Source organism: Gallus gallus, chromosome 3, assembly GCF_016699485.2.
Source record: "Gallus gallus isolate bGalGal1 chromosome 3, bGalGal1.mat.broiler.GRCg7b, whole genome shotgun sequence".
Lineage (NCBI taxonomy): Eukaryota > Metazoa > Chordata > Aves > Galliformes > Phasianidae > Gallus > Gallus gallus.
The window spans coordinates 72,831,889-72,855,778 of record NC_052534.1 but is presented as its reverse complement, the minus strand read 5'-3'; the positions used below and the strand labels follow the sequence as shown (position 1 = coordinate 72,855,778).

General features: G+C 44.5%; 2 long non-coding RNA genes across 2 annotated transcripts; both read left to right on the top strand.

The window, feature by feature from the left end:
- The first annotated feature begins 2,259 nt into the window (after nt 1–2,259).
- LOC121110273 lies at nt 2,260–7,761 on the top strand. The gene is made up of 3 exons (XR_005858701.1): nt 2,260–3,209; nt 6,027–6,109; nt 6,725–7,761. It is a non-coding gene; the product is annotated as an uncharacterized LOC121110273 (long non-coding RNA).
- A 14,419-nt stretch (nt 7,762–22,180) lies between these two features.
- Nucleotides 22,181–23,759, top strand: LOC421806. Its single transcript, XR_006938917.1, has 2 exons — nt 22,181–22,654; nt 22,833–23,759. It is a non-coding gene; the product is annotated as an uncharacterized LOC421806 (long non-coding RNA).
- The last annotated feature ends 131 nt before the right edge of the window (nt 23,760–23,890 follow it).

Below are 23,890 nucleotides of genomic sequence, written 5' to 3'. Positions count from 1 at the left end.
GGGAGGATCACCTCCCTTGATCTGCTGGTCATGCTATTTTTAACGCACCCCCCACGAGTGCACTGCTGCCTCATGGCCAACCTGTTATCCACCAGGATGCCCAGATTCTTCTCCACAGAGCTCCTTTCCAGCAGGTCAGCCCCTAACCTGTATGGATGTGTGTGATGTGATCTCGTTGTAAATGATGTGAACTATTATGTGCATTCCACTGTTCAAAGTATATTCAAAAATGGTGAAAAAATTTAAAATGAATTCTGGTCTTAGGATATACATATGTAAGTATATGCACACACAAATGATTGTCTTCCATTTGTGCATGAAAAATATAACTGTCTTTGTATGGCAGAGGAGATTTGGTGCAATTTTCAACTGTTCGCAGATCTTCACCAGTCAAGTAAGTGTTTGATCCAAAATAGCTCTCTTCTTGACCTCTCTTCTTGACTACGGTTAAGTAATGTGGATAATCTAAAGATACAGTTATAATTTTACTAAATTTTTCATTAGAAATTTTTAATAATAAATAATGATTACATGGAAATGCTTTCAACATAGGTCTTTTAATGTAACAGAAGTGTACGACGATTGCCTAAAAATTCATGTTCGAGAAAACTAAACTTAGAATATTTTAAAAATGTTGATCTCTAATATGGCACTTAGGGATGATTTACCTCTTTGGGAAATGGTTTTGAAAATCTTTCTCATCCCTACTTAGAACATATAAAAAGGATTATTATTATTATTATTTTTAATTTGGAATAGTTGTATTAAATAAATTTAAAGCAAAGTTTAGCTAGTTCTACATGGAGATGAGACATAAACAGATGTGAATATTTTCTTTCTTTAATACATCAAAATGAGCACTATGAAGGACCTGGCCTTCTGAGTTGGTTTTGTAATTTGAATTCACTGCTATGGAAACATAGCATTATGTCTCAAAACTGGCTTCTCAAACTGCAGTGCAATTCATCAAATAAAGATCAGACCAGAACTCCAGTTGTTTTTTGTACACGAGTGAAAAATTAGGTGTGCAGCCCATGATTTTTAGCAGAATTTTCTTAGAAACATCTCAAATATTGTAATAGAAAAATACTCATAGAGCAAAGATTCATTGTTTATTAAGATGAGATACCTAGTTGAAGTTTGATACATATTACAATAAGTATATATTTCAAAAATGTTGTATCTACTACTATCACTGATCAAAATAACGTTAAATACTTTCATTTAAAAAAATGTAAATGCATTGATTCAAAAGGAGCCAATAATCTCAGAAAGCAAGGTTAATTCATTCTGAATTTTTTTTAGGGAATCCAATTTTTCAGATGTGAATGAAGTAGTCAGTAAGTTATATTGTAAGAAGCTCAGGAGTCTGTATTGACTCCAATATTATTCTTGGTGAGTACACAAACTTTATTTTAGATAAATGAGTGAAGGTCCTTCTTTCAAGAATACACTTTGAAAGCACTACTGATTTCCATTAGTAATACCACTGGTAGGACACTAAGAATGCGCTTGCTTTCCTATCTAAGTCCAACATTTTGCGACCTTCCTCATCTACTAGCACTTGGAAGTGGCTACAGTGATTTCTGGTGGTGTTTGTTTGTTTGTTTTTTAATGAAACCATTTGAAAACAAGCACAAAGCAAGAATTTCTAAAATCCGTAGCAGTAAAATGACATTGAAAAGGTAAGTTCCAAAAAAGGGAGGAAAACAGTTACACACTAAATATTTAGAGGTTGTATACAGGCAATATAGCGTAAGCATGTTTGTATTACTACACCAATCAAAAAAGAGTTTTAAAGAGGACCGTAAGAACAAATGCCTAAGGCTAAAATATTAATAATGAACTCTTGTTTTCGATAAGAGAATATAACAATCTGTAGCAGACATTATATATATATTTTAATCATAATATTATATATTTTAAAGACCCCATAGGCTAGACATGTCATTAACGCATATTTCTAAAAGGTCAGAGTAGACACCTAGTATTTGCTGGCAGATAACAGCAATAAAAGGAGATTTCAAAGAAGATAAAGCTGTAGCAGAAAAGTTGAATGCTGAATCTCTATTGCAGAGTTGATTAGAGAGGTTTCCATACTGGATCCATTTTTCATTGGTGACTATTATGAAGTAATATCCCAAACTGAAGCATCACACAAGTGATTTTTGAATGTATTGTCAAAATGAGCAGGAAAAAATCACTTAGTTTCAATAAGACTCACTGAGGAGTTCTCAGTGAACTTAAATATGAAATTATTAATCTGCTAAAAAAATACTATAAAATCATTTGTTTTGTTTTGGATTTTTTTTTTTATTTTTATTTTTTTAGGTCATCAATGAAATTGGACAAGTGTACTGTTTGTCTAAAAAGATGAGAAGAATGCTGAAAACGTTACATCTGAAATCTGTGCTGAATAAAAATAGTAATAATATACATAAAAATGAATGAATTCGGCAACATCAGCATGACGTTTCCAAAACAAAGTCAGGGACCACACATTTATTAAATATTTGAAAGTACAGTTGAAATAATACTATAAGACAATAATGGTAGTATTGTGCATTTGGATTTCTGAAAAAAGCTTTCAGCAGGATTGGCCTTCAAGAGGTACTCAAGTAACTAGAGAGAAGAACCTTCAGTAGATCAGTTGCCTATAAAAATGATTACGTTCCATAGTAGAAGACAGGTACTGATAAGGTCCCAAGAAATCTGTGTTGGCGTTTGTGCTAGTCAGAAAGTCATTTGAAAAAATACTGTTTGCTAGTAAGAGATCTACATGGGTATGAGTAAGGAGCTGAGTGAGACCTTACAGGTCTGGATTAAAAGGAGTATAGGGAAAGATGGTAAAATATAGGGGGACAATCACTTTCCTGCTCATTCTGAGTATGCTGTTTCTAATACAAGCCAGGATGCCATTGGCTTTCTTGGCTGTCTGGGAACACTGCTAGCTCTTGTTCAGCCAGCTATCAACTAACCTCTCAAGATTCTTTTCCTCCATACAGGTTTTCAGCCATTCTGCTCCAAGCCTTTAGTGATGCATGGGATTTTTGTAGCCAAAACGCAGGACCTGGCACTTGGTCCTGTTGAAGCTCATACAGTTAGCCTCAGCCAAGCCAGCCAGCCTATCCAGATCCCTCTGAAGGGCCTTCCTACCCCCAGGCAGATCAACATTTCCTCCCAACTTGGCATTATTGCAAACACTAAAGGTAAGGTCCAAGTCATCAATAATGGTACTGAATAGGTCAACCCCAGTATTGACTTCTGGGGAACACCACTTGTGACCAGTCGCCAGCTGGATTTCACTCCATTCACCACCAACTCTCTGGGCCTGGACACCCAGCCAGTTTTTTACACAGCAAAGAGTACACCTGTCCAGGCCATGGGCTGCCAGTTTATCTCAGAGAATACTGTGGGGACAGCGTCAAAGGTTTTGCTGAAGTTGAGGTAGACTACACTCATAGCCTTTCCCTCAACCACCAGGAGGATCACCTGGTCGTAGAGGGAGATAATGCTGGTCAACGACCTGCCTTTCATAAACCCATGCTGCCTGGGCCTGATCTCCTGGCTGACCCACACATGCTGCATGATCACAGTCAAGGTGATGTGCTCCATAGTCTAAATCAGGCACTTTATCCCTATACCTAATATACTGAGCAATTGCAGAGTACTGGATTATCTGGAAAGATGTAGCCTGTGAAAAACAGCAGTGGTAAATCATTGACTTGTAGCTCATTTGAAAAAGAACCAGGAGGAAGAATCAAACATATTTGGGGCACACTGGGAGCCAACAGATGCCCACGAGAAGCTTGTCACACAGGCAACAGCTGAGATGGGGAAAAGATGCTTCTCCAGAGACAACTGGGTAAACTCTTAGTGAGGAGGGCAGAGCAGCCAATTTTGGGTTGATTGATCTGCAGAACAGATGAGAACAGAAACAACTGACAGAACAAAATAGAAGCTGAGGCTCTGCCCTCTGTGCCAGAGTGCACAAGGATGGAGTGCAATGTCAATAATGCAGTGAGAATCTAGTGCTACCAAAATGCTTTAGTGTAAGATATGCTTAAGTTTCTGGGCTTAGTTCTGAAATATTTTTTCCCTGTTATCAATCAGAGCTAATGAAATTGTAGCAATATTATGTTATTCAGAAATGTTTCCCATAAGACCTTCCTGCTCTCTCAGTTTTTTACATTTGCATATTTTTTAGTATCACAGATGTAGAAAAATAACTATGTAATGTCTCTAGATGAAATTCTTAGAGGAAGTGTATTTTATTTATTTATTTATTGTTTGATTATTGCAATTATGACTCTAGACGCAGGATTTATGCCCCAGCTATGTCACAGGAACTTGCTGGCCCTAGGCAGTTGCCTCAGACTCCCATGTGTAAAGCTGAAGTCATGCTTCTTATCTGTTATGATTTGGCTGCCTGATTTATTCAGTTGTTAAATGCATTTTTTCAGGAAAAGACTGTTGCTTGTGATGATTTTCCTGCAGAGCACAGTGGGCACCCTGTCACTCTTGCATTCTTATCTGCATATTGCTAAAACAAAACCATCTTCTTAAGTCAAAAATCTACAACAGAATTTTTGTACGGATGTTTTTCCACTGGTGTTTCTGCTGTGGTATTTAGAGTAATTAAAACTCTGTCTTAAATGCATCTGGACAAGAATATAGGCTCTCTGTCCAATACAGCGTGCTTTTTCCTAAACTAGAAGAAAATGATACATGTAATACATATTTTATCAGCAGATACTGTTATTATTTTGACTGGGCTGCTGGGAGGGGTAAGAAGTAAATTGTGCACTTCCCTTCGGCCACAGAGAAACAAGAGGCCCAGGGGGTCTTGAAAAATACTCCAAATTGCACGTGCTGACCATGTGAGGAAAAGGTTGTCCTACAGCAAAAATCACTTCTCACAAAGCTGCAGGCACCACTGGAGGCGAGCGAAGCACTTCCACTTCTAACTTCCCTGTTTTATACCATGCTCCCATGGCCTGCTGGGAGAGAGCTCACAGTGCTTCTTTCTGCAGATCCCCTTCCTATCTCACTATCCAAGGTGACCTTGGATTGTCTTCTGCTCTTGCTGCCACCCACTCACGTTGCTGTAACTTTGCACTGAAGGCTAACTACATTTTCTAATGCTAACATTGCTATGGAGGGAAGCAGAAGGGATGGACAGCTGAGGCCGAAGGGTAGATCTTTCAGAAAAACTCAACATCTTTTTTCAATTGGAAATGGAACATTGAATAGCATATAAACCAAGGTGTGGCTTATGAGCATGGAAAGCAGCTCACTGCAGGACTCTTAATGTGTTGCCCACAGGAATCATCTCATAGTTGCACAACTAAATCCTGCAAGTATCGTGCATAAAGTTGTGGGCTGTACTGCAGCACAAGCATAAGATTAAAAGTACCTTGAATTGCCAATGGCTTAATGCCGAAGTTCAGTTCTTTCCTTTTTGAAATTTCTGGTTAGATTTTACTTGCCAGTCAGAGCAAAATTCTGAGCGTGAATCCTTCCCACTTCCTCAGGCAGCACTTAATGCATGAACAAGGCTAGTTCACAAGGTAGCAAACTGGATAAATGCATTATGAACAAGCAGTGGAGTCAAATTCAAAGCTCAGTCAGAGCATGAGTGGGGAGGATCTAAGGAAGCAGATTAAAGGCAGTGGGATAGGGGTGAGACAGGAGCTGTCAGGAAAATAAAAGAGCAGCAAGTACAAAGAGAAGCACTGCTGTGCTCTAGCCAGTGTTCGCTTCATGAAAATAGCAACACTCGGGCAAATTACTGAGTGCACACACTCAGGTGCTCAGAGTTCAGCCGAGGCTTGTGTCATGATGAGAGAAGCAGCAATCACAAACCATACTAGTATTGGAAAATAAAAGAGAAATGAATTTTTGGGTTAGATTAAGTGTGAGAAAAACTGGGAAAAGCTCTTTAAAAGTTTGCAGTTGACAGAGTTCAGAAAAAGAGCACAATTTCATGTGATTGCTTCATTTCCTTCTGCACTTTCTTTGCTCAGGTTGCTAAGTGGATGATTTTACAGTGAACCTCTTGCTGCTGTTGGAACTGCTGCACAGGAACAGGGACAATGTGTAACAAATGGTGAACAATTTTATTTTATTTTATTTTATTTTTTGTATTTCCAAGTACATTTCCTCCTTCCTAAGTGTAGGTTAAAATGAACTGAATTATTTGGTTTGGGGGCACTATGCTTTTAAGTGTCTTTATCATGTTACCATTTTTAAATTCCATAAGAAGACAATAATTTATTCTATGTGTTAACCACAATCAATGTTTCTCAACAAGCTTTTAAATAAATGAATTTATAAAATGTAAATATAAAATAGCTTTATGCACATATAGATAATGATTTGCCTATGCTTTTTTATATAGATACAGAGACTCATTTAATTTTTTGCATTTTTTAAAGCCTTTGTATCTTTAATAGCTCCTAGTTACAGCCAAATGCTTCAGTTTACCTTTTTTAATGTGTTTTAAATGTGTTCAATTGATTCTTCTGTTTTTTACAAGCTCTGTTGATTTGCTACTGAGTCCAGATGAAGCTTAGTCTGGAGTTTTGGTTCATACTGTATCTAAAGTGTTGAAATTGTTACTGACAACTCATCGCTATTTGTCGTTATTAGCAATAATTGTATTTTAGGACAGGAATGCCTGGGGATAAAGTAAGAGTGAAATCTCTGCAATTTTCTGTTCCAGAAGCATTAACAGGACAACTCCTTCTGCCTTATGTGCTAAGTCTGCTGAGCATGCACAGAGAACCTGCGGCTTTGTAGAAACAACTGTGTTAACAGCATATGTGTGAAACACTTTCCTTGCACATGGGCAATAGACTACCTGTTGGAAGCCAAGAGCACAACTGCAAGACAACTGTTCAGTGGAGGAACATGAAAACTCATGCATAGCCTGGAAGCAGAAAATGCAATGCACATGGGCAGAGACAAACTGTTGCACATGCCCAGGATGGTTGGCGCTCAGGGCATAGCAGCTCTACACTTGTCCCTGGGTACCTGAGACTTCTCTGAGAAGGCAGCTCAGTGCTGGCTGCTCTTGCACCTTCTTCCAGGACAGTTCCTGCAAGTGTCCTCAGATAAAATGGGACCAGCACCCAAGTAAGCAATCCTGCCTTATACAGAAGAGAATAGATTACTTTATTTCTTTTTCCCACTAATTACTATATAATTGACATAGGCAGAAAATATACAGAAAGTGGAATGGAAACAAGTTGTAATTCATAAGTAAAGTAAACTGTAAGGGAAATTGTGATCAAGAACAAATGTTTGTAACTGCCTTTGCTAGTGTATAGTAAGATATTTGTTCATAAATTAGTTCCTGCTAATGGACAACCAATTAATGGACCAATCTATAGCTTGTAAAAATCTCAGCAATCTATTCAGCAATTAACAGAGATGTATTGTATTAAGCTGCTTTGGTTAAGTGGGATGTCAGCAACATTTACTCCAAAATTATGCAGTACCTGCATAGAACGTTTCACATAATGTTGTGCTAAGATTGCATTAAGTCATTTTATATTTTTTTTTCTCTCATAACTGCAAATGTATGTGGTAAATTATTTCAATTCATTTTTCCCCATTAACTTTTATCTTGAGAAAAGTAAATACATGATTGTTTTCTAATTTTCCATCCAAATAAACAAGAGTAGCCATGATATAAATAACAGGAGCAGTTTAGCATTTTGGTTAACACTTGGATCATTAAAAACGTTTGAAAAGATATGTTAAAGCAATTCCACTTGTATTTTTTTCTCAAAAAATTTTTGCCAGTGGTCATTTAGTATCTTTTTTCTCTAATGGAATGCAGAAAAGGGAAGATATTGAGCTTAGCAGAAACTTGCAGATGAGTATGTTATCATGCATCCTTAAAACATATAAATTAGCAAAAAGGCAATTAAACATCCAAAATAGAATTGTAGTCCCTTTCAGAAACAAACTGCATTTATTTCTGTTAAAGTTCATTGTCAATGATATTGAATTTAATTGTCAAAACAATCAAACAGAAATGCTGTGATACTGGTACTTAAGTGACGTACTCTACTATGGGGAAGGGGAGTTGACTGTAGTGCTTTCTATAATGCATATGAACTTGTACCTCTGCAATGAACTTTCTGGTTGCTCAGCTGTATCTCTTGTATCCACAGTATTAAAGTGTATCCTGACCATTCATAGAACACTCAAAATACTTGACAAACAGAAGGAAAATGTAATAACAACATATTATTATTATATTTGTCCTGGCATGTAAATCTAATATTACTAAAGATTCTCCTTTATACAGCATTTTGAAACCTATAGATGACCAATGCTATCCAAAGAACTGTTTCTTTGCTGGCAGTATTTTCTCTTATTTGGAAATCCCAGCCTTTGTGTGCCAGCTCTGCTGACAAATAATGAAGGAATATTCACATCTTTTTCACACTGGGTATCTAAAAATAAGGTTTTGAAGAAACTAAAAAATCTTGCTGCCGAGTTTCTTTGCACAGTGCCTGATGAAAACAGACAGCTTCAAGAGATTTTGAATGAAGTAGGTGACATGAATATCCTGTTTCAAATATATTACATTTTCCTAGGCCCTGAAAGGGCTCGACTGAAGTCAAGGAGTAGAGAAATGTGAATTGAATTAAGATAGGAGAGTTAAGGGCTCTTGCTCTTCAAGAGAAGAGCTCATGCTCTTCAGTATCTTCATCAGTGACATAGACAATGGCATTGAGTGCACCCTCAGCAAGTTTGCAGATGACACCAAGCTGAGCACTTCAGTCGATACACTGGAAAGAAGGAAAGCCATACAGAGGGACCTGTATAGGCTGGAGAAGTGGGCCCATGAAAACCTAATGAAATTCAATAAGGCCAGGTGCAGAGTGCTGCATTTGTGTTGGGGCAATCCCAGGTATTTATACAAACAGGGGGAAGATCTCCTTGAGAGCAGCCCTGCAGAGAAGGACTTGGGGGTCCTGGTGAATGAGAAGCTGGACATGAGCCAGAAGTGTGCACTTGCAGCCTGGAAGGCCAACTGTGTTCTGGGCTGTATTAAAAGAGGAGTGGCCAGCAGGGAGAGGGAGGTGATTGTCCCCCTCTACTCGGCTCTTGTGAGGCCCCAACTGGAGTACTGCGTCCAGGCCTGGGGCCCCCAGTACAGGAAGGACGTGGAGCTCTTGGAGTGGGTCCAGAGGAGGGCCACTGAGATGATCAGGGGGCTGGAGCACCTCTCCTGTGAGGAAAGGTTGAGGGAACTGGGCTTGTTTAGCTTGAAGAAGAGAAGGCTCTTGGTAGACTGTATTGTGGCCTTCCAATACTTGAAGGAAGCATATAAACAGGAGGAGAAAGGACTGTTTAGAAGGGCAGATAGTGATAGGACAGGGGGGAATGCTTTTAAACTGCAACAGGGGAGGTTTAGGTTAGATATTAGGAGGAAGTTTTTCCACACAGAGGGTGGTGACTCACTGGAACAGGTTGCCCAAGGAGGTTGTGGATGCCCCATCCCTGGAGGCATGCAAGGCCAAGCTGGATGTGGCTCTGGGCAGCCTGGTCTGGTGGTTGGCAACCCTGCACATAGTGGGGGGGTTGAAACTAGATGATCATTGTAGTCCTTTTCAACCCAGGCCATTCTATGATTCTAAGGGAAAAGAAGTGCAGAAATAATGAAGACAATGGGCTGAGAATAACAGACCAAAAAATAAAATAAAATAAAACACAGTTTAAAGTAACAAGTTTAAGCTAACAGTTTAACTGTTGTTTTTTTGTTTTTTTTTTTAACTCCTAATCTGATGGCTCACTTATTGCAAGTCTTTTTAATCTGTTATTTGAAATTGAATATTTAAATAAAAAATAATTCTCATGAGAGCTTGAGGTTGCATCTAGGTAATTTAGCAGTAATAATACAATCTTCCTCTAATAAACTGTGAAATTCTTGACCTCAGAGATTAACCTGGATAGCATTATTACCTAATAAATAGGTGTCAACTGTTTACGGGCTGGTCTGGCCTGGTTCTGTGACTAGTGGGGCAGAGGGATTTCTTTTCCAAAATCCGCGCCTCCAGAAAAGGGAAACAGGGGACCCCCCCACAAAAAAAGAATAGTTAAAAAAAACAGCGGCAACGATCTGAGGAGAAACAAACTAATTTACTAAATACAGTATCAGAATGCACAATAACACACTATAATACAATATAATTCAATATAATTGTTAATAAAATCAAATATAATTGAGAGAAGGATTGTCCAAGAGCTGAAGGCCTTACACTAATACTGAAGCCTTGCGTGCAGTCAGGAGCAGCAGCGAGACGATCCGAAAGCGAGCACGACGAGATGAGAAGAAGAGACGACCCAGGTCAGGTGACCTACAGGCCTTATATCTGTTCCCCTGAGCAGGAATGATAACAGTACTTGAACAGTCTTCTGGGGAACGTAGTTCTTCTTCTCTTCCGGACAAGTACCCGGAACTAGAGCATTTGCTCTTTAACTCCCAGTACACTGCATGATGTTATGATGTGGAATACCGATAACCAAAAATCATAAAACCATGAAAATAGGGAAATTCTACAAGCTATGGTTATATTATTCACAAGCTTCCACAATATACTAATAACTGGCCTGTTCTACTTTGTAAAAGGAAAAAAAAAAATGTAACAGCACAAAACTTTGTTATGTTTACTTCTCTCTGTCAAGTCTTCAAGCAGGATACAGTAAGTGGAAGTCTATCATATATGACTTATCCTGCAAAGCAGAAACTGTCACATGAAGATCTCAGTGTATTGCTGATGATAGTGAACTGAGAAACAAGAGGTGGAGAAAAAGGGTCTCCTTCTGCTGGATGGCCATGAAAATCTGCTAGGTGAGGTTTGTCCAAGTTCAGTCTTGTCAGATTAAAATTTTGTGGAGGACAAACTAGAAGCGGGTTCCTATGTAGTCCTATCCATGGATTTCAAGAACATCTGGGTGACTACAGAAAAACATTTCAAGGCCTTGAAAGAATGTATCAAGAAGTAACTTCTCTATCTAAAAGTATTCATTCTTGATGCTCATTGAAGTATTACTTAACTGTTAGAAATTACTGAAATGTCAGTAGATATATTTTGCTACTGAAGGACCAGAGTAGTTCCCAGAATCTGGGTTTGAGTGCAGGCTTCAGCTGAATCTTTGGAAGGAGGCCTTGCTAGTCATGGATTTTTACACAAGGAAAACCCAAGCATGCAGAGGCTGCAAAACTGGATAACTGCAGAACTGAAATTGAAGGCTAAATCACATAGGAGTAGATAGACAACCAGTCTTGATCTCCAGTCTTTTATGTTTGTATAGAAGCTGATCTGTAGCTTTCATCATAAGACTGGTATTATAAAGGAATTTTGACTCAGAACATCAGAGCTGTGTTAAGCCCACTTCACAAGAACAACAGTGGCATGCAGTCATATACACTGTTAAATTTTCAGCATGCTGCTTGCCTCAGTTTTGATTCATGCCATCCTTCCAGACAGTATATAAATATGGTTCAAGGGGCATGAACCAAAAACTGCTTACAGTAGTCAATATGAATGAGACTGCATTTTTTTTGGGGGGGGGGGGGGGGGGGGAGAAGGATTTTGAATGCAATCTGTGTCATGTTACTTAAAATACAGTAAACAAACAAACAAAAATTTTAAATGAATACTAAATATAATTTTTAAAAGGAAAGAAATGAAGGCATACTCTCTCAATCTGATCACCAGTATAGTGATAGCCTCTCTAGCCCTGGTTAAGTTTTTGCCATGTATTTGGCTGTATAGCTCAGTTACCTGTCTGTATGGGGAGAGAAATGTCAAACTACCAGCCTTTCTCATCAGAAATTACCTAGAAAGCTAGGCCATGGCTAAATTAGTCTAAGTGATAATAGGAGCAAGGGAATTGCTGCCCACTGGTAAGCAAAAATGGATCCACCTTTACAGAAATGAAAGAATACATAAAGACACAATTCAGCACAATCCACTAGTAAGGTAAGAATAGAAAGAAAAAGATATTTTGATAATGAATAGTCACCATATTTGCTTGCAAATATATTTTAATAAAATAAAAATAGAACTTAGTTGATTCTCTATTCCTTAGGCCTCTTTAATTAGAACAGTTTTATTTAGTTAAAAGTTATTGTTTTAAAACACAGAATTAATGTCTATTCTTTAATTTCTGAATTAGAGCTTTAACTAACTCTGAATGTTACATGAAGTTGTCATTACACTTCTTTCGCAGTAATGATGATGATGATAATATTATTTAATTCAAAGTTTTCAATGCTATTTGTTTGTTGTTGTTGTTTTCTTTCTTTGTTTTTTAATTACAACTTTCAAATCATTCGTTTTCATGCTAATAAATTAATTTTCCCTGTTGATTAACTCAGAGTGTTTCTTTACAGGTGTGAGTGTATATAAGAACAAATTTCAGCCATAGCTTGTTCTCTTGTTTGCTGCTGTTTGAAAGTTTAGATCTCCTATGTTTGTTCATATTTTCTGGTAATTATCATGTTAATAATATGCACAACATGTAATAATAATGTATTTTTCTGTTTTCACTGGTGTTGGATTTGAAGGTCATTCACTCAATTATTGACAAAATGCTCATGACTTACTTAACCATCAGCTAAGGATTTGTGGTCCCCACTGATCTTTTTGGCAGATGTGAATGTCAAAGCAGGATGCTGAATCCACATTCATCTTGCTTTTCTCAACAGATGTCTGATCTTCTCTCATGTATCGTAATGGATTGCATTTGCTTCTTGAAGACCTTTAAAAGATATATTTACAGCAGAAATTTCATAGTGACAAAGGCCTTACTTTGTTTTGTTATAATTCATACTCACAATGACTATGAGTTCTGCTCCAAAAGTAATGCCTTCTATTTTATTATGTTGGTCCATGGCATCTCAGGCATATATTGGTGGTATGGCAGTAAAGGTTGAAGCTTCTCACCAAAATTCTGTTACATCTTATTCCCTTGCGACGGATGGTAGTGGAAGGGCAGTCTAACAAAACAGTGTCTGACTTGGAAATACATATGAAGGAAAGTTATGTCACTGAATTCCTCCATGTGGAAAAAATTGCACTGACACTCATCAGTGCTTGCTGAACATTTCTGAAGATCAAGCAGTGGATATGAGCACCGTGAGGTGGTGGGTGGTGCGTTTCAGCAACAAAACCCTGATAGCAAGTGTGAAACAGTGGGTCACCTCTACTGGTGCAAATTTTTACTAACATAGCATGCAGGCTCTTGTTCATTGCTGGTGAAAATGGACAGCTAATGGTTGTGACTATGTTGAAAAAAAAGGTGTTTTGTAGCTGAGAATTTACTCTATCAAATGGTGTTATTGTGCTCTTCGTATCTGCTGTAGTTTCCATGGAAATAAATAGGAGGCATTACTTTCAGAGGGAGCTACGTATTTAGGAAACATCCCAAGAAGGTGCTGAGTGAACCTGGCAAGATCCTGAGCAACATCAATTCTCATAGAAGCTAGTGATGTTAAGGGAGTTTGCTACTCAAGGAGACCTTTAGTATTTCAAACTTAGTTAATCCATTTGTCTTGTAAAATAAATGGATAAGACTGGTGAGGAAAGCATCTTACCTGCGGCTCCCCTGAGGTACATCTGTACTGCAGTCACAGAACTGCAGGCTGGCTGTCTTGGCACAGAGCTCTGCATGGGCTTCAAAACCTGTCCCAAATAGAGAGCAGCTACTGCCAGCAGGGTTGATAAGTTGGGCATGTGACAGAGTTTTCAGAAAACATCTGCCAAGTCCAATCATGGGTAGACGATAGTTTATGAATCTGACAAAGCACAGTCATGAACTGAACACATGTTTGTGCTTGAGCCTGCAGGGACTTGAGCAGCTCTGAGTATATGCAGAAGTTAAAAATCCACAGCATGGATCAGAAAAAATCCTTAGGTATTTTATCTTAAGATCCCTCATGTACTCTGTAGTGTCTCAGTCCACTGTAGTGCCACAGTCCCAGGTAGAAAACTAGGCCTGTATTCATAATTCCTAGTCTTAGGCACAATGCTAAAACCTCAGTTGTATCCCTGAGCATCCAGATAGGATTCCTTTAAAGTACGTGACAGAGATCCTCTGGGATTGGAGGAGTGAGACTTTTTACAGCAAACCTGGGACTCCTGCACACCACACCCATGCTTCTGGCTGCACTTGGGCAGCTAGGAACTAGATATTGGACTACGGCTGTGTGCTAAATTCATGTAGCTGTATGTCTTTGGCTGCCAGTTGGCTGGCACAAAATCCACAATATGTCCCAAAGCGTGGGTGCCAAACCCATGCAATAGGGTTCCATGGAATAAACACACATAAATATCCATTGAGTATGGACCATTTTCAGCCATTTAGGACAGTACTCATGTCACCATTTGTCAGGGTTGTTTGTGAAGGGAAAGCAGATAGGAACCCTAAGCTACCTACATGCTTTTAAAGGTTTTAGCCTTTGGACACCGTAGAGCATTTGTGTGGTCGTGCCTGGCACAGTGTTATTTGGTAGTTAAATAGCAGATGTCAGCCTCCAAAACTGCCAGATTGGCAACTGTCAGGAATACTAACAGATACCGTAAAACGTGAAATCCATTCACAGATGGCCTCATTCTAGAGGAAATAAACATTAATTTTATGTTCATATCAGAGGCAGTGAGCTGAATTTTCTTCCCTCCCTTCTCAGTGGCTTAAAGGCACCCAGTTCTTTCAAACAAAATTGGGTGAGATCCAGGACCTCAGTGTTTTATGGGCCGATGTGGCAGAGGAAACAGATTTAACCACTGATTCCCCTCCCCCTGGTTTTCCAGGAGCTGGAGAGCTTGCTCAGGGTCCCCATTAGAATTCCATTCAAACCATCTCATCCTTTGTATCATCAGCCTGTCAAGTTGTTGGTTTCAAATACAAGGTAAGACTTGGTTGTGGCTGAGATGGTAGTTTACAAGGAGTACCAACCATTTCAACTATGCCTCATTAAGACACCACTATTTTGCCAGGTGTGTTCCCCTCCTCTTGCTCTGTCCACCAAACCTTTCCTGGTAGTCTGGCCTCAGGTCAAGTGTGTGTAGCACCAAGTTCTCTAAGGCTTCAGAACTGGTCAACAATGAATTGATTTTGTTTTCAGCTTGTATAGAGATCACCATCGGTTCTCCTAGACAACGTCTAGGACTTGTGCTAACCATTTTTTCTCTGATTTTGTCACTGTAAGGCACTTCAGCTCTTTAATACTGATGTGGCTGCCTGATAACAGCATTGAAGATAAACTACCTTAAAAATAGGCAATAAGTAAGCCTTTTAGCTCTTAAGAGCAAATCAAAGCTACTCTGAGCAGCCCGCAGATGTAAGAATGGATTTTTATCTTCATTTACAGGTACTGTGGGGAGGCACCAGCATGTAAATTCATTGGCTCAGGGACAACAGCTGAAATAATGCTGGAGTCATAGTTTGCTACAGAGAAAGGAGAAACACTCTCCTCCCCTCTGCCAACTCATCTCGTTATGTTCCAGGTGTTGCCTCTGGAGCCATCTACAGATTTTTCGTTAAGGAGTGCTGGTCTCTGTAGGAGATGGCATCCCCTGCTGCTGTGACTGCCGCTGAGCTGAAATAGTAACAACACAGAAAGGATTATTTAAACACACACAGAACTTCCAACCAAATCTTTAGACTCCTGGAGTGCAAGGTGTCCCTCCTAGCCCAGGGCACATGAGGGAATCATCTGTCTACACATAACATGTCTTAAAGGTGATCTTAAATTACTTCTTTTTTTATTTCCCACAAGAAGTAAGACTTTTTTTTTTCTTGCAATGTGAAGAGCAGAGTTTCCTTATTGGAACTTACCCAGTGGTTAATGGTCATCTGAGATTTGCACAGAGAGCTAATTCACATCTTGCCTTGCAAGTGAGGCACCCTTGATTACCAAAAGGGAGTGCCGCATACACGAACAAAAGGCAAGCAGAAAGCACAGAAACCTTAGCAGAAGCTCGGGTGTCAGCTGGATGTGCTATCGTTGTCTCCCTAATGAGACATGATGGAGCAACATGTCTGGAGTCACGAGCCCAAACTCTTTATTACATTCACCTCGTTTCATATACCTGCATGGCGGCAAAGGGAAATCCGACCCAGATGTAAGAGATGATAAATAATTATAAACACATTTTTATCATTTGTTTGGTCTCGATTTTGTTTCTTTGCTCACAAATGCTGATTGAGCAATACCTGCGATTTACAGAAACAGATGAGTAGAAACTTAACAGCAAAATTTTGTTACGGTTAAGAAAGGTATTCTTTATTGGCAGCACTAGGGTAGCATCGAGATAACTCTCCAATAATGCTCCACGAGTTGATCATTAGTAAACAGGTTATATTTTCACATGTATTACATATTCATTACATTCCCAAATTCATTAACCTGTCCACCCCAATGACTGCCTAACAGACATAGCCTTATGTGGCAATCTTCGATGTCATCTAGGTCCTCCTAGCATGGTGATGGTCCATTATTAGTCCTCGGGGGTCATTTACTTCCTCTCACAGCACCCCTTTTGTCCCAAAGATTGCTGTGGAATACGAGGACAATAGGAGAAGTCTCTGCACACACAGACAGGAAGACAAAGGGGAACATCTGTCATAATTTAGTCATCCCCTTGTTGTTTCTTTTGCCTTGTTAAAACAGACCAGCCCTATAACGTCTCCCCATTTACAATACCACATCACAGTTATCATCCACAACATCTAAGGACTACTGTGGTGTTGCAAGCAAACATAAACAGAATATTTTGTGTAATTACTTTTTCAAATCACCTGCTAATATGAGGAGGGACACATCCATAACTACTTTATGCACAGATAACCAGTTCAGGCCTGCTGACTTTGTTTTCTTTCTGCTTCCAGACAGCAGCAGGGGAGCAGTTAATGGTGCTAAGCTTGGTTACAACTTTCTATCATTGCTATCAAACCCTGCAATTCCTTATTTCTGTTTTCTGCCGAATCTGCTCCTCAGCAGTACTTGCTTAGTAGAAACCCTCTGGGTACTTTAGTTTCAGGCTTCATCTGGTTTACTGTCCCTGACTGGACATCACTTTGTGTTGGGTCAAAAGCACCTTCTTATCTGCTGTTTCATAAAATTTCTTATTCAGAGCAAAATAGGAAGGGGAGGCAGATATATCAATGAGATAAAAGTAAAGATTTAATGCCACTACAGTTTGATTTTTTTTCTCTCCTGACATGATATTTTTGACAATGTTTCACACCTCGGATACTACAAAAGGGCTATTTTTTTTCTTACACAGTAAGGAATAAACATTAGAATTTTAATGGCAAAAGGCTCAATGCATTTGTTGACCAACTTGGAAATGGCTGCAAGCATTCCACATTTTGAGCTTGTTTTCATACTGTTCTTCCTACTTTCCCCCACTTCCCCCCCATAAGATTTATGTATGTATTTATGATAAAATACATATATCTACTATTGACACATCCTATCTTGGAATCCCCCATTGGTGGGTGCAGCAGATGCTCTGTAACCATCCTTTGTCTCCTCCTTACTCCATTTTATACTATTCTTACACGAGAAAGAATGTAACCACAGAAAGTGAATTTAGTGAACATGCTATTCAATGTGTAGCACTGAGATAAGCATTTCCAACTATGATGTGTAAATAAAACATAAACAGCCCGAGTTTACAAATAAATTATATCCTTCAAGCATCAGGCATCAGCTTTTTTCACCCTTTACACTCTGTAACAATATTTCTCAGTTCAGAAGGGGTTTTCCCTGTAGAGGCAGAGACCTGAAGAGTCATTGCAAATATTTCATTTTTATAAATATATATTTTTAATTACGATTGTAGACATCTACTGCCTTGGAAGAAACACCAAACATTTACATGACTGCCATAGCAAACAACAGAATGTGAAGAAAAAAATCCCCCCCACTCAGCTCTGCCAGGTGCTTGGTTTGTGAGATGAGATCACCTGTGAGGCAGCCTTGCCCTGAGGGGCAGGCAGTAATTGCCGGGAATGGGGGGCTGTGTGACCTTTAGGTGACCCCGGCCTCACTGGTCCCAGGTGGAAAGGGCGGGAATGATGTGGAGGGAAAAAAAAAGTGGCAGGAATTGAAAACGGCGGGAAACGGGTGTGATGCTTTATGCTCCTATTGGCTGGCGGGCGGCAGGGGTCACCTATATAAGGTGCACGTGTGGGGCGGTGACTGATAAGCGCTCTCCTTGGAGGATGTGGTCGGAATCTGAACGCGCAGGGAGGACTGAGCGGCGAACAGCAGCATCATCGAAGTGAAGTGAGGTGAGGGAGAGGCACCGCTAGCCCTGTTAGTTAGGACAGGACGGTAAAGAGGGAGAGGGCGAGCTGGGCCGGGTGCGGCGTGGAGCTGAGGGGTAGGAGTGGACGGGTCGAGTGTGCTTAAGGGATTCGGGCGGATAGGGGGAGCACGGCGCGGCGCCGAGCCGTGAGGGGACGACGGGGCGGGCGCGGCGCCGAGCCGTGAGGGGACGACGGGGCGGGCGCGGCGCCGAGCCGTGAGGGGACGACGGGGCGGGCGCGGCGCCGAGCCGTGAGGGGACGACGGGGCGGGCGCGGCGCCGAGCCGTGAGGGGACGACGGGGCGGGCGCGGCGCCGAGCCGTGAGGGGACGACGGGGCGGGCGCGGCGCCGAGCCGTGAGGGGACGACGGGGCGGGCGCGGCGCCGAGCCGTGAGGGGACGACGGGGCGGGCGCGGCGCCGAGCCGTGAGGGGACGACGGGGCGGGCGCGGCGCCGAGCCGTGAGGGGACGACGGGGCGGGCGCGGCGCCGAGCCGTGAGGGGACGACGGGGCGGGCGCGGCGCCGAGCCGTGAGGGGACGACGGGGCGGGCGCGGCGCCGAGCCGTGAGGGGACGACGGGGCGGGCGCGGCGCCGAGCCGTGAGGGGACGACGGGGCGGGCGCGGCGCCGAGCCGTGAGGGGACGACGGGGCGGGCGCGGCGCCGAGCCGTGAGGGGACGACGGGGCGGGCGCGGCGCCGAGCCGTGAGGGGACGACGGGGCGGGCGCGGCGCCGAGCCGTGAGGGGACGACGGGGCGGGCGCGGCGCCGAGCCGTGAGGGGACGACGGGGCGGGCGCGGCGCCGAGCCGTGAGGGGACGACGGGGCGGGCGCGGCGCCGAGCCGTGAGGGGACGACGGGGCGGGCGCCCGTCACGTTTGTCCTGAGATGACTTGAGTACTTGGGCTTGCAAAGGACAGTAACAGAAATAATCTCACCCTGCTAGAGATGAATCATAGAACCGCCAAGATTCGAAAAGACCCTCAGGATCACCCTGTCCAACCATCCAAACATCACCAATAGTTCTTGCTCAACCATGTCCCTCAACACAACATCCAAATGCTCCTTGAACACATCCAGGGTCAGTGACTCAGCCACCTCCCTGGGCAGCCCCTTCCAATGCCTGACCACTCTTTCAGGGAAGTAGTATTTCTAAGGTCCAGCCTGCACTTCCCCTGGTGCAGCTTGAAGCCATTTCCTGTAGTCCTATCATTAGTCACATAAGAGAAGAGGCTGACCCCCAGCTCACTACAACCTCCCTTCAGGTAATTAGAGAGAGCAATAATGTCTCCCCTGAGCCTCCTCTTCTCTAGACTGAACAATCCCAGCTCCTTCAGCTGCTCTTCATAAGGCTTGTGCTCCAGACCCCTCACCAGCTTTGTTGCCCTTCTTTGAACACGCTCCATGGCCTCGATGTCTTTCTTACAGTGAGGGGCCAAAACTGGGCGCAGTACTCGATATGTAGCCTCACCAGTGCTGAGTAGAGGGGGACAATTACTTCCCTGTTCCTGTTGGCAACACTGTTTCTGATGAAAACCAGGATGCCATTGGCCTTCTGGGTCACCTGGGCACACTGCTGGCTCATGTTCAGTAGAGCATAAATCAATACCTGCAGGTCCATTTCCTCTACACAGTCTTCCAGCCACTCTGTCCCAAGCCTGTAGTGTTGCCTGGGGTTGTTGTGGCCAAAGCGCAGGACCCAGACTTTGGTTTTTTTGAACCCCATCCCATTGGCTTTAGCACAGCTATCTAGCCAGTCCAAATTCCTCTGCAGGGTCTTCCTACACCCAGGCAGAAGTTATAGCCCCTCACGCTGTCGTGGTGAAAGTGGGGCATATTCAGAGAGACCAGCTGAGAAAGGAAAGACCAAATGCTACAGTAGTGCTCTAGTTGTAGAAATCATAGAATCATATAATGGCCTAGGTTAAAAATGAACACGATTATCTAGTTTCAACCCCCTGCTATGTGCAGGGATGCCAACAACTAGACCAGGCTGCCAGGTGCCGCATCCAGCCTGGCTGTAAATGCCAGGGATGGGGCATCTACAATATCCTTGGGCAACCTGTTCCAGTGAGACACCAGCCTCTGTACAGAAAAACTTCCTCCAAATATCTAACCTAAACATCCCTGGTCTCAGTTTAAAGCCGTTCCCCCTTGTCCTATCACTATATACCCACATAAACAAACATACTTGTTCTTATCTGTAGGCTTCCGTAAAGTATTGGAAGATAAAAGAGGAAAAAAAAATCAAACAAGAGGAAGGAAAAGAAGGCTAGAGAGAGTGAAAAGATGGGTATTTGTGTGTAATTCCAGTGGATAATTTAAGACGTGCCTTCACTTAAGATTTTAGGACATGGGATTCTGAAGGTTAAGTTGCTATTGTTACTGCACTTAATGCCAAAATGCCTAATTGCGTTTTCCTTCATTTGCAGGAGCTGCTGCAGGAGGAAGGCGGCAAAGCGGTGCGTGGACCTGGGAGGAAGGAGCGAGCAAGAAGAGGAGCCGGAGCCTGCGGATGGGCCAAGGAGAGGCGCCCTGGGCAAAAGCATCTCCCTGTCACCAGGGACACAGTCATGTTGCAGTAGAGCTTTGCCGGCACTCTGGATGACCGGGCCGGCTTTGTGCTGGGCGACCTCCCTGTAACCAGGGCTCGGGTCTTTGCTGTAGTTGGCCTTTTGCCTCGTTGCTCCTTTGGCTGCCTGGGGAACGTGGGCCCCTGTAGGAAGGGCGAGAGCCACGTCCTCCGCACCCGAGTGGGGAAATGGAGCTCGCTGGACCCCACGGCCCCCTGTAAGCAGGGTAGTGCCGTTTCCCTGCCGCTCTTGGTTTGGCCGCTCGGCGTTGTTGCCTGCTGGTGGCCTTGCCCGTGTGATGACCCTGTACTCGGGGTGCTTGTTCTGCTATATGGCCTTGGGCCTTTACGTGAGAAGCCCCGTGGCACGTTGAGGTCTGTGGCCTCCGTGCAGCCTGGGGGCGGGTCAGAGGCTCTTGTCTGCTTGCTCGCGGGGTACGGGGTTTTTTTTCCCCAGGCCTTGGCTGCACTGCCTTCTCCTTCCCTTCTGGAAAGCTGGTATCTGTGTGTGTGCGTTCCCCTTCCTTCCCTTGTTTGTGTTTGCGTGTGAGCGATGGTGCGATTGAACCTTCCCTTTAGGCCTCCATGAAAACAGCTGCAGCTTAGCTTTGGCTTCCCGGGGGGGAATGGAGGACTTGGTGGATGCAGCAAGGGGGATGTTCCCTCTCAGTCCCGCGAGCGGCGCGAGTGTCCTCCTGTCTTGCCCCCTTTTTTTGCTAGGACGTTGCGGAGCCGTGTGGTAGTTGTGGGGCTGAGGCCACCCTGTATCCAGGGCTTGGGTCTGTGCCTGTGAGGCCGCCTGTGCTGCTGGTGAAGTGCCAGTGTGACAGCCCTGTACTCGGGGCATTTGTCGTGAGCTGTGGAGCCCTCTGTCCCCAGAGCAGCCCGCCCTCCTGTAAGCAGGTTTGGGAGGCTGCGTTGTTGCGGCCGGCTGCTTTAGGCAGCGTGTGGGAGCGACCCCTCCCTGGCCCGATAGAGGGTGCAGGTTGAGGTGCTGCTTGTGGCTGGGGCGGCCTCCCCGCTGTGTGGGTTGAGGCTGCTGCCTGGGCTCCTGAAGATGTGGTGATGGTGCTGCAGCTGGGCGGGCCGGCCCGTACCTCGGGCGTTGGCGGGAGCTGCGTGCTCCGTGGGGCTTTCTGGAGATGGTGAGGCGTGGGGTGCCGTCCTGTAGGCAGGGCTGCGCGTGCCCGTTGCGCTTGGCGAGATGTGTTCTGAGGGACCCCCTGTACTCGGGCGGGTATCGCTGGCCCGGCCTCCTGGAGGCGCGGTGCTGAGAGACGTGGGGCTGGGATTCTGTGCTCGGCCTTTGGCCGTGCCGCCCCACTGCCTGGCTGCTGAGTGTCGTTCCTGCCGCTGAGGGGGAAACCGAGCTCTGTGGCTCCTGGGTGTCGCCGCCCCGCCTGTAATCAGGGTCTGGAGGTGAGAGCCTTTGTGCTCTGCTGGCAGCATGTGTGGGGCGACCGCCTCGTTAGCGGGGTGCTGGTCAAGATGCCCCTGGCTGGGAGAGAGGGAGCCTCCCTTGGCCTCTGGGACCTGGGCTGCCCTGTAAGTCAGGGTGTGGCGATGCCCTTGAGTCCCAGGCCCTTTGCGATGGATGCGGCGGGTTGGGGCGCCCTGTAAGCAGGGGAGCCGACCCTCAGCCCGCTGCTTTGTGTGCCCAGCCTTCTTTGCCCAGGGTGCCCCCCTCTGCGGCCTGCTGCAGCACCGTTGGGAACCCCGCGGGGCATCAGTAGGGTGAGAAAAGCTGTTCTTCTTCTGTTTCTGCTGGGTTGGCTTGGGGGTGGTGGATGCACGGTCTTCCTTGGCTGGGTGGTCGTGCACGGAGCTCCCTTGGGCTGTCGTGTAGCCCGTTTCCTTTGGGTGGGGCAGCTGGTGCTCCTTTGGTCCTAATTGCGTTTTCCTTCATTTGCAGGAGCTGCTGCAGGAGGAAGGCGGCAAAGCGGTGCGTGGACCTGGGAGGAAGGAGCGAGCAAGAAGAGGAGCCGGAGCCTGCGGATGGGCCAAGGAGAGGCGCCCTGGGCAAAAGCATCTCCCTGTCACCAGGGACACAGTCATGTTGCAGTAGAGCTTTGCCGGCACTCTGGATGACCGGGCCGGCTTTGTGCTGGGCGACCTCCCTGTAACCAGGGCTCGGGTCTTTGCTGTAGTTGGCCTTTTGCCTCGTTGCTCCTTTGGCTGCCTGGGGAACGTGGGCCCCTGTAGGAAGGGCGAGAGCCACGTCCTCCGCACCCGAGTGGGGAAATGGAGCTCGCTGGACCCCACGGCCCCCTGTAAGCAGGGTAGTGCCGTTTCCCTGCCGCTCTTGGTTTGGCCGCTCGGCGTTGTTGCCTGCTGGTGGCCTTGCCCGTGTGACGACCCTGTACTCGGGGTGCTTGTTCTGCTATATGGCCTTGGGCCTTTACGTGAGAAGCCCCGTGGCACGTTGAGGTCTGTGGCCTCCGTGCAGCCTGGGGGCGGGTCAGAGGCTCTTGTCTGCTTGCTCGCGGGGTACGGGGTTTTTTTTCCCCAGGCCTTGGCTGCACTGCCTTCTCCTTCCCTTCTGGAAAGCTGGTATCTGTGTGTGTGCGTTCCCCTTCCTTCCCTTGTTTGTGTTTGCGTGTGAGCGATGGTGCGATTGAACCTTCCCTTTAGGCCTCCATGAAAACAGCTGCAGCTTAGCTTTGGCTTCCCGGGGGGGAATGGAGGACTTGGTGGATGCAGCAAGGGGGATGTTCCCTCTCAGTCCCGCGAGCGGCGCGAGTGTCCTCCTGTCTTGCCCCCTTTTTTTGCTAGGACGTTGCGGAGCCGTGTGGTAGTTGTGGGGCTGAGGCCACCCTGTATCCAGGGCTTGGGTCTGTGCCTGTGAGGCCGCCTGTGCTGCTGGTGAAGTGCCAGTGTGACAGCCCTGTACTCGGGGCATTTGTCGTGAGCTGTGGAGCCCTCTGTCCCCAGAGCAGCCCGCCCTCCTGTAAGCAGGTTTGGGAGGCTGCG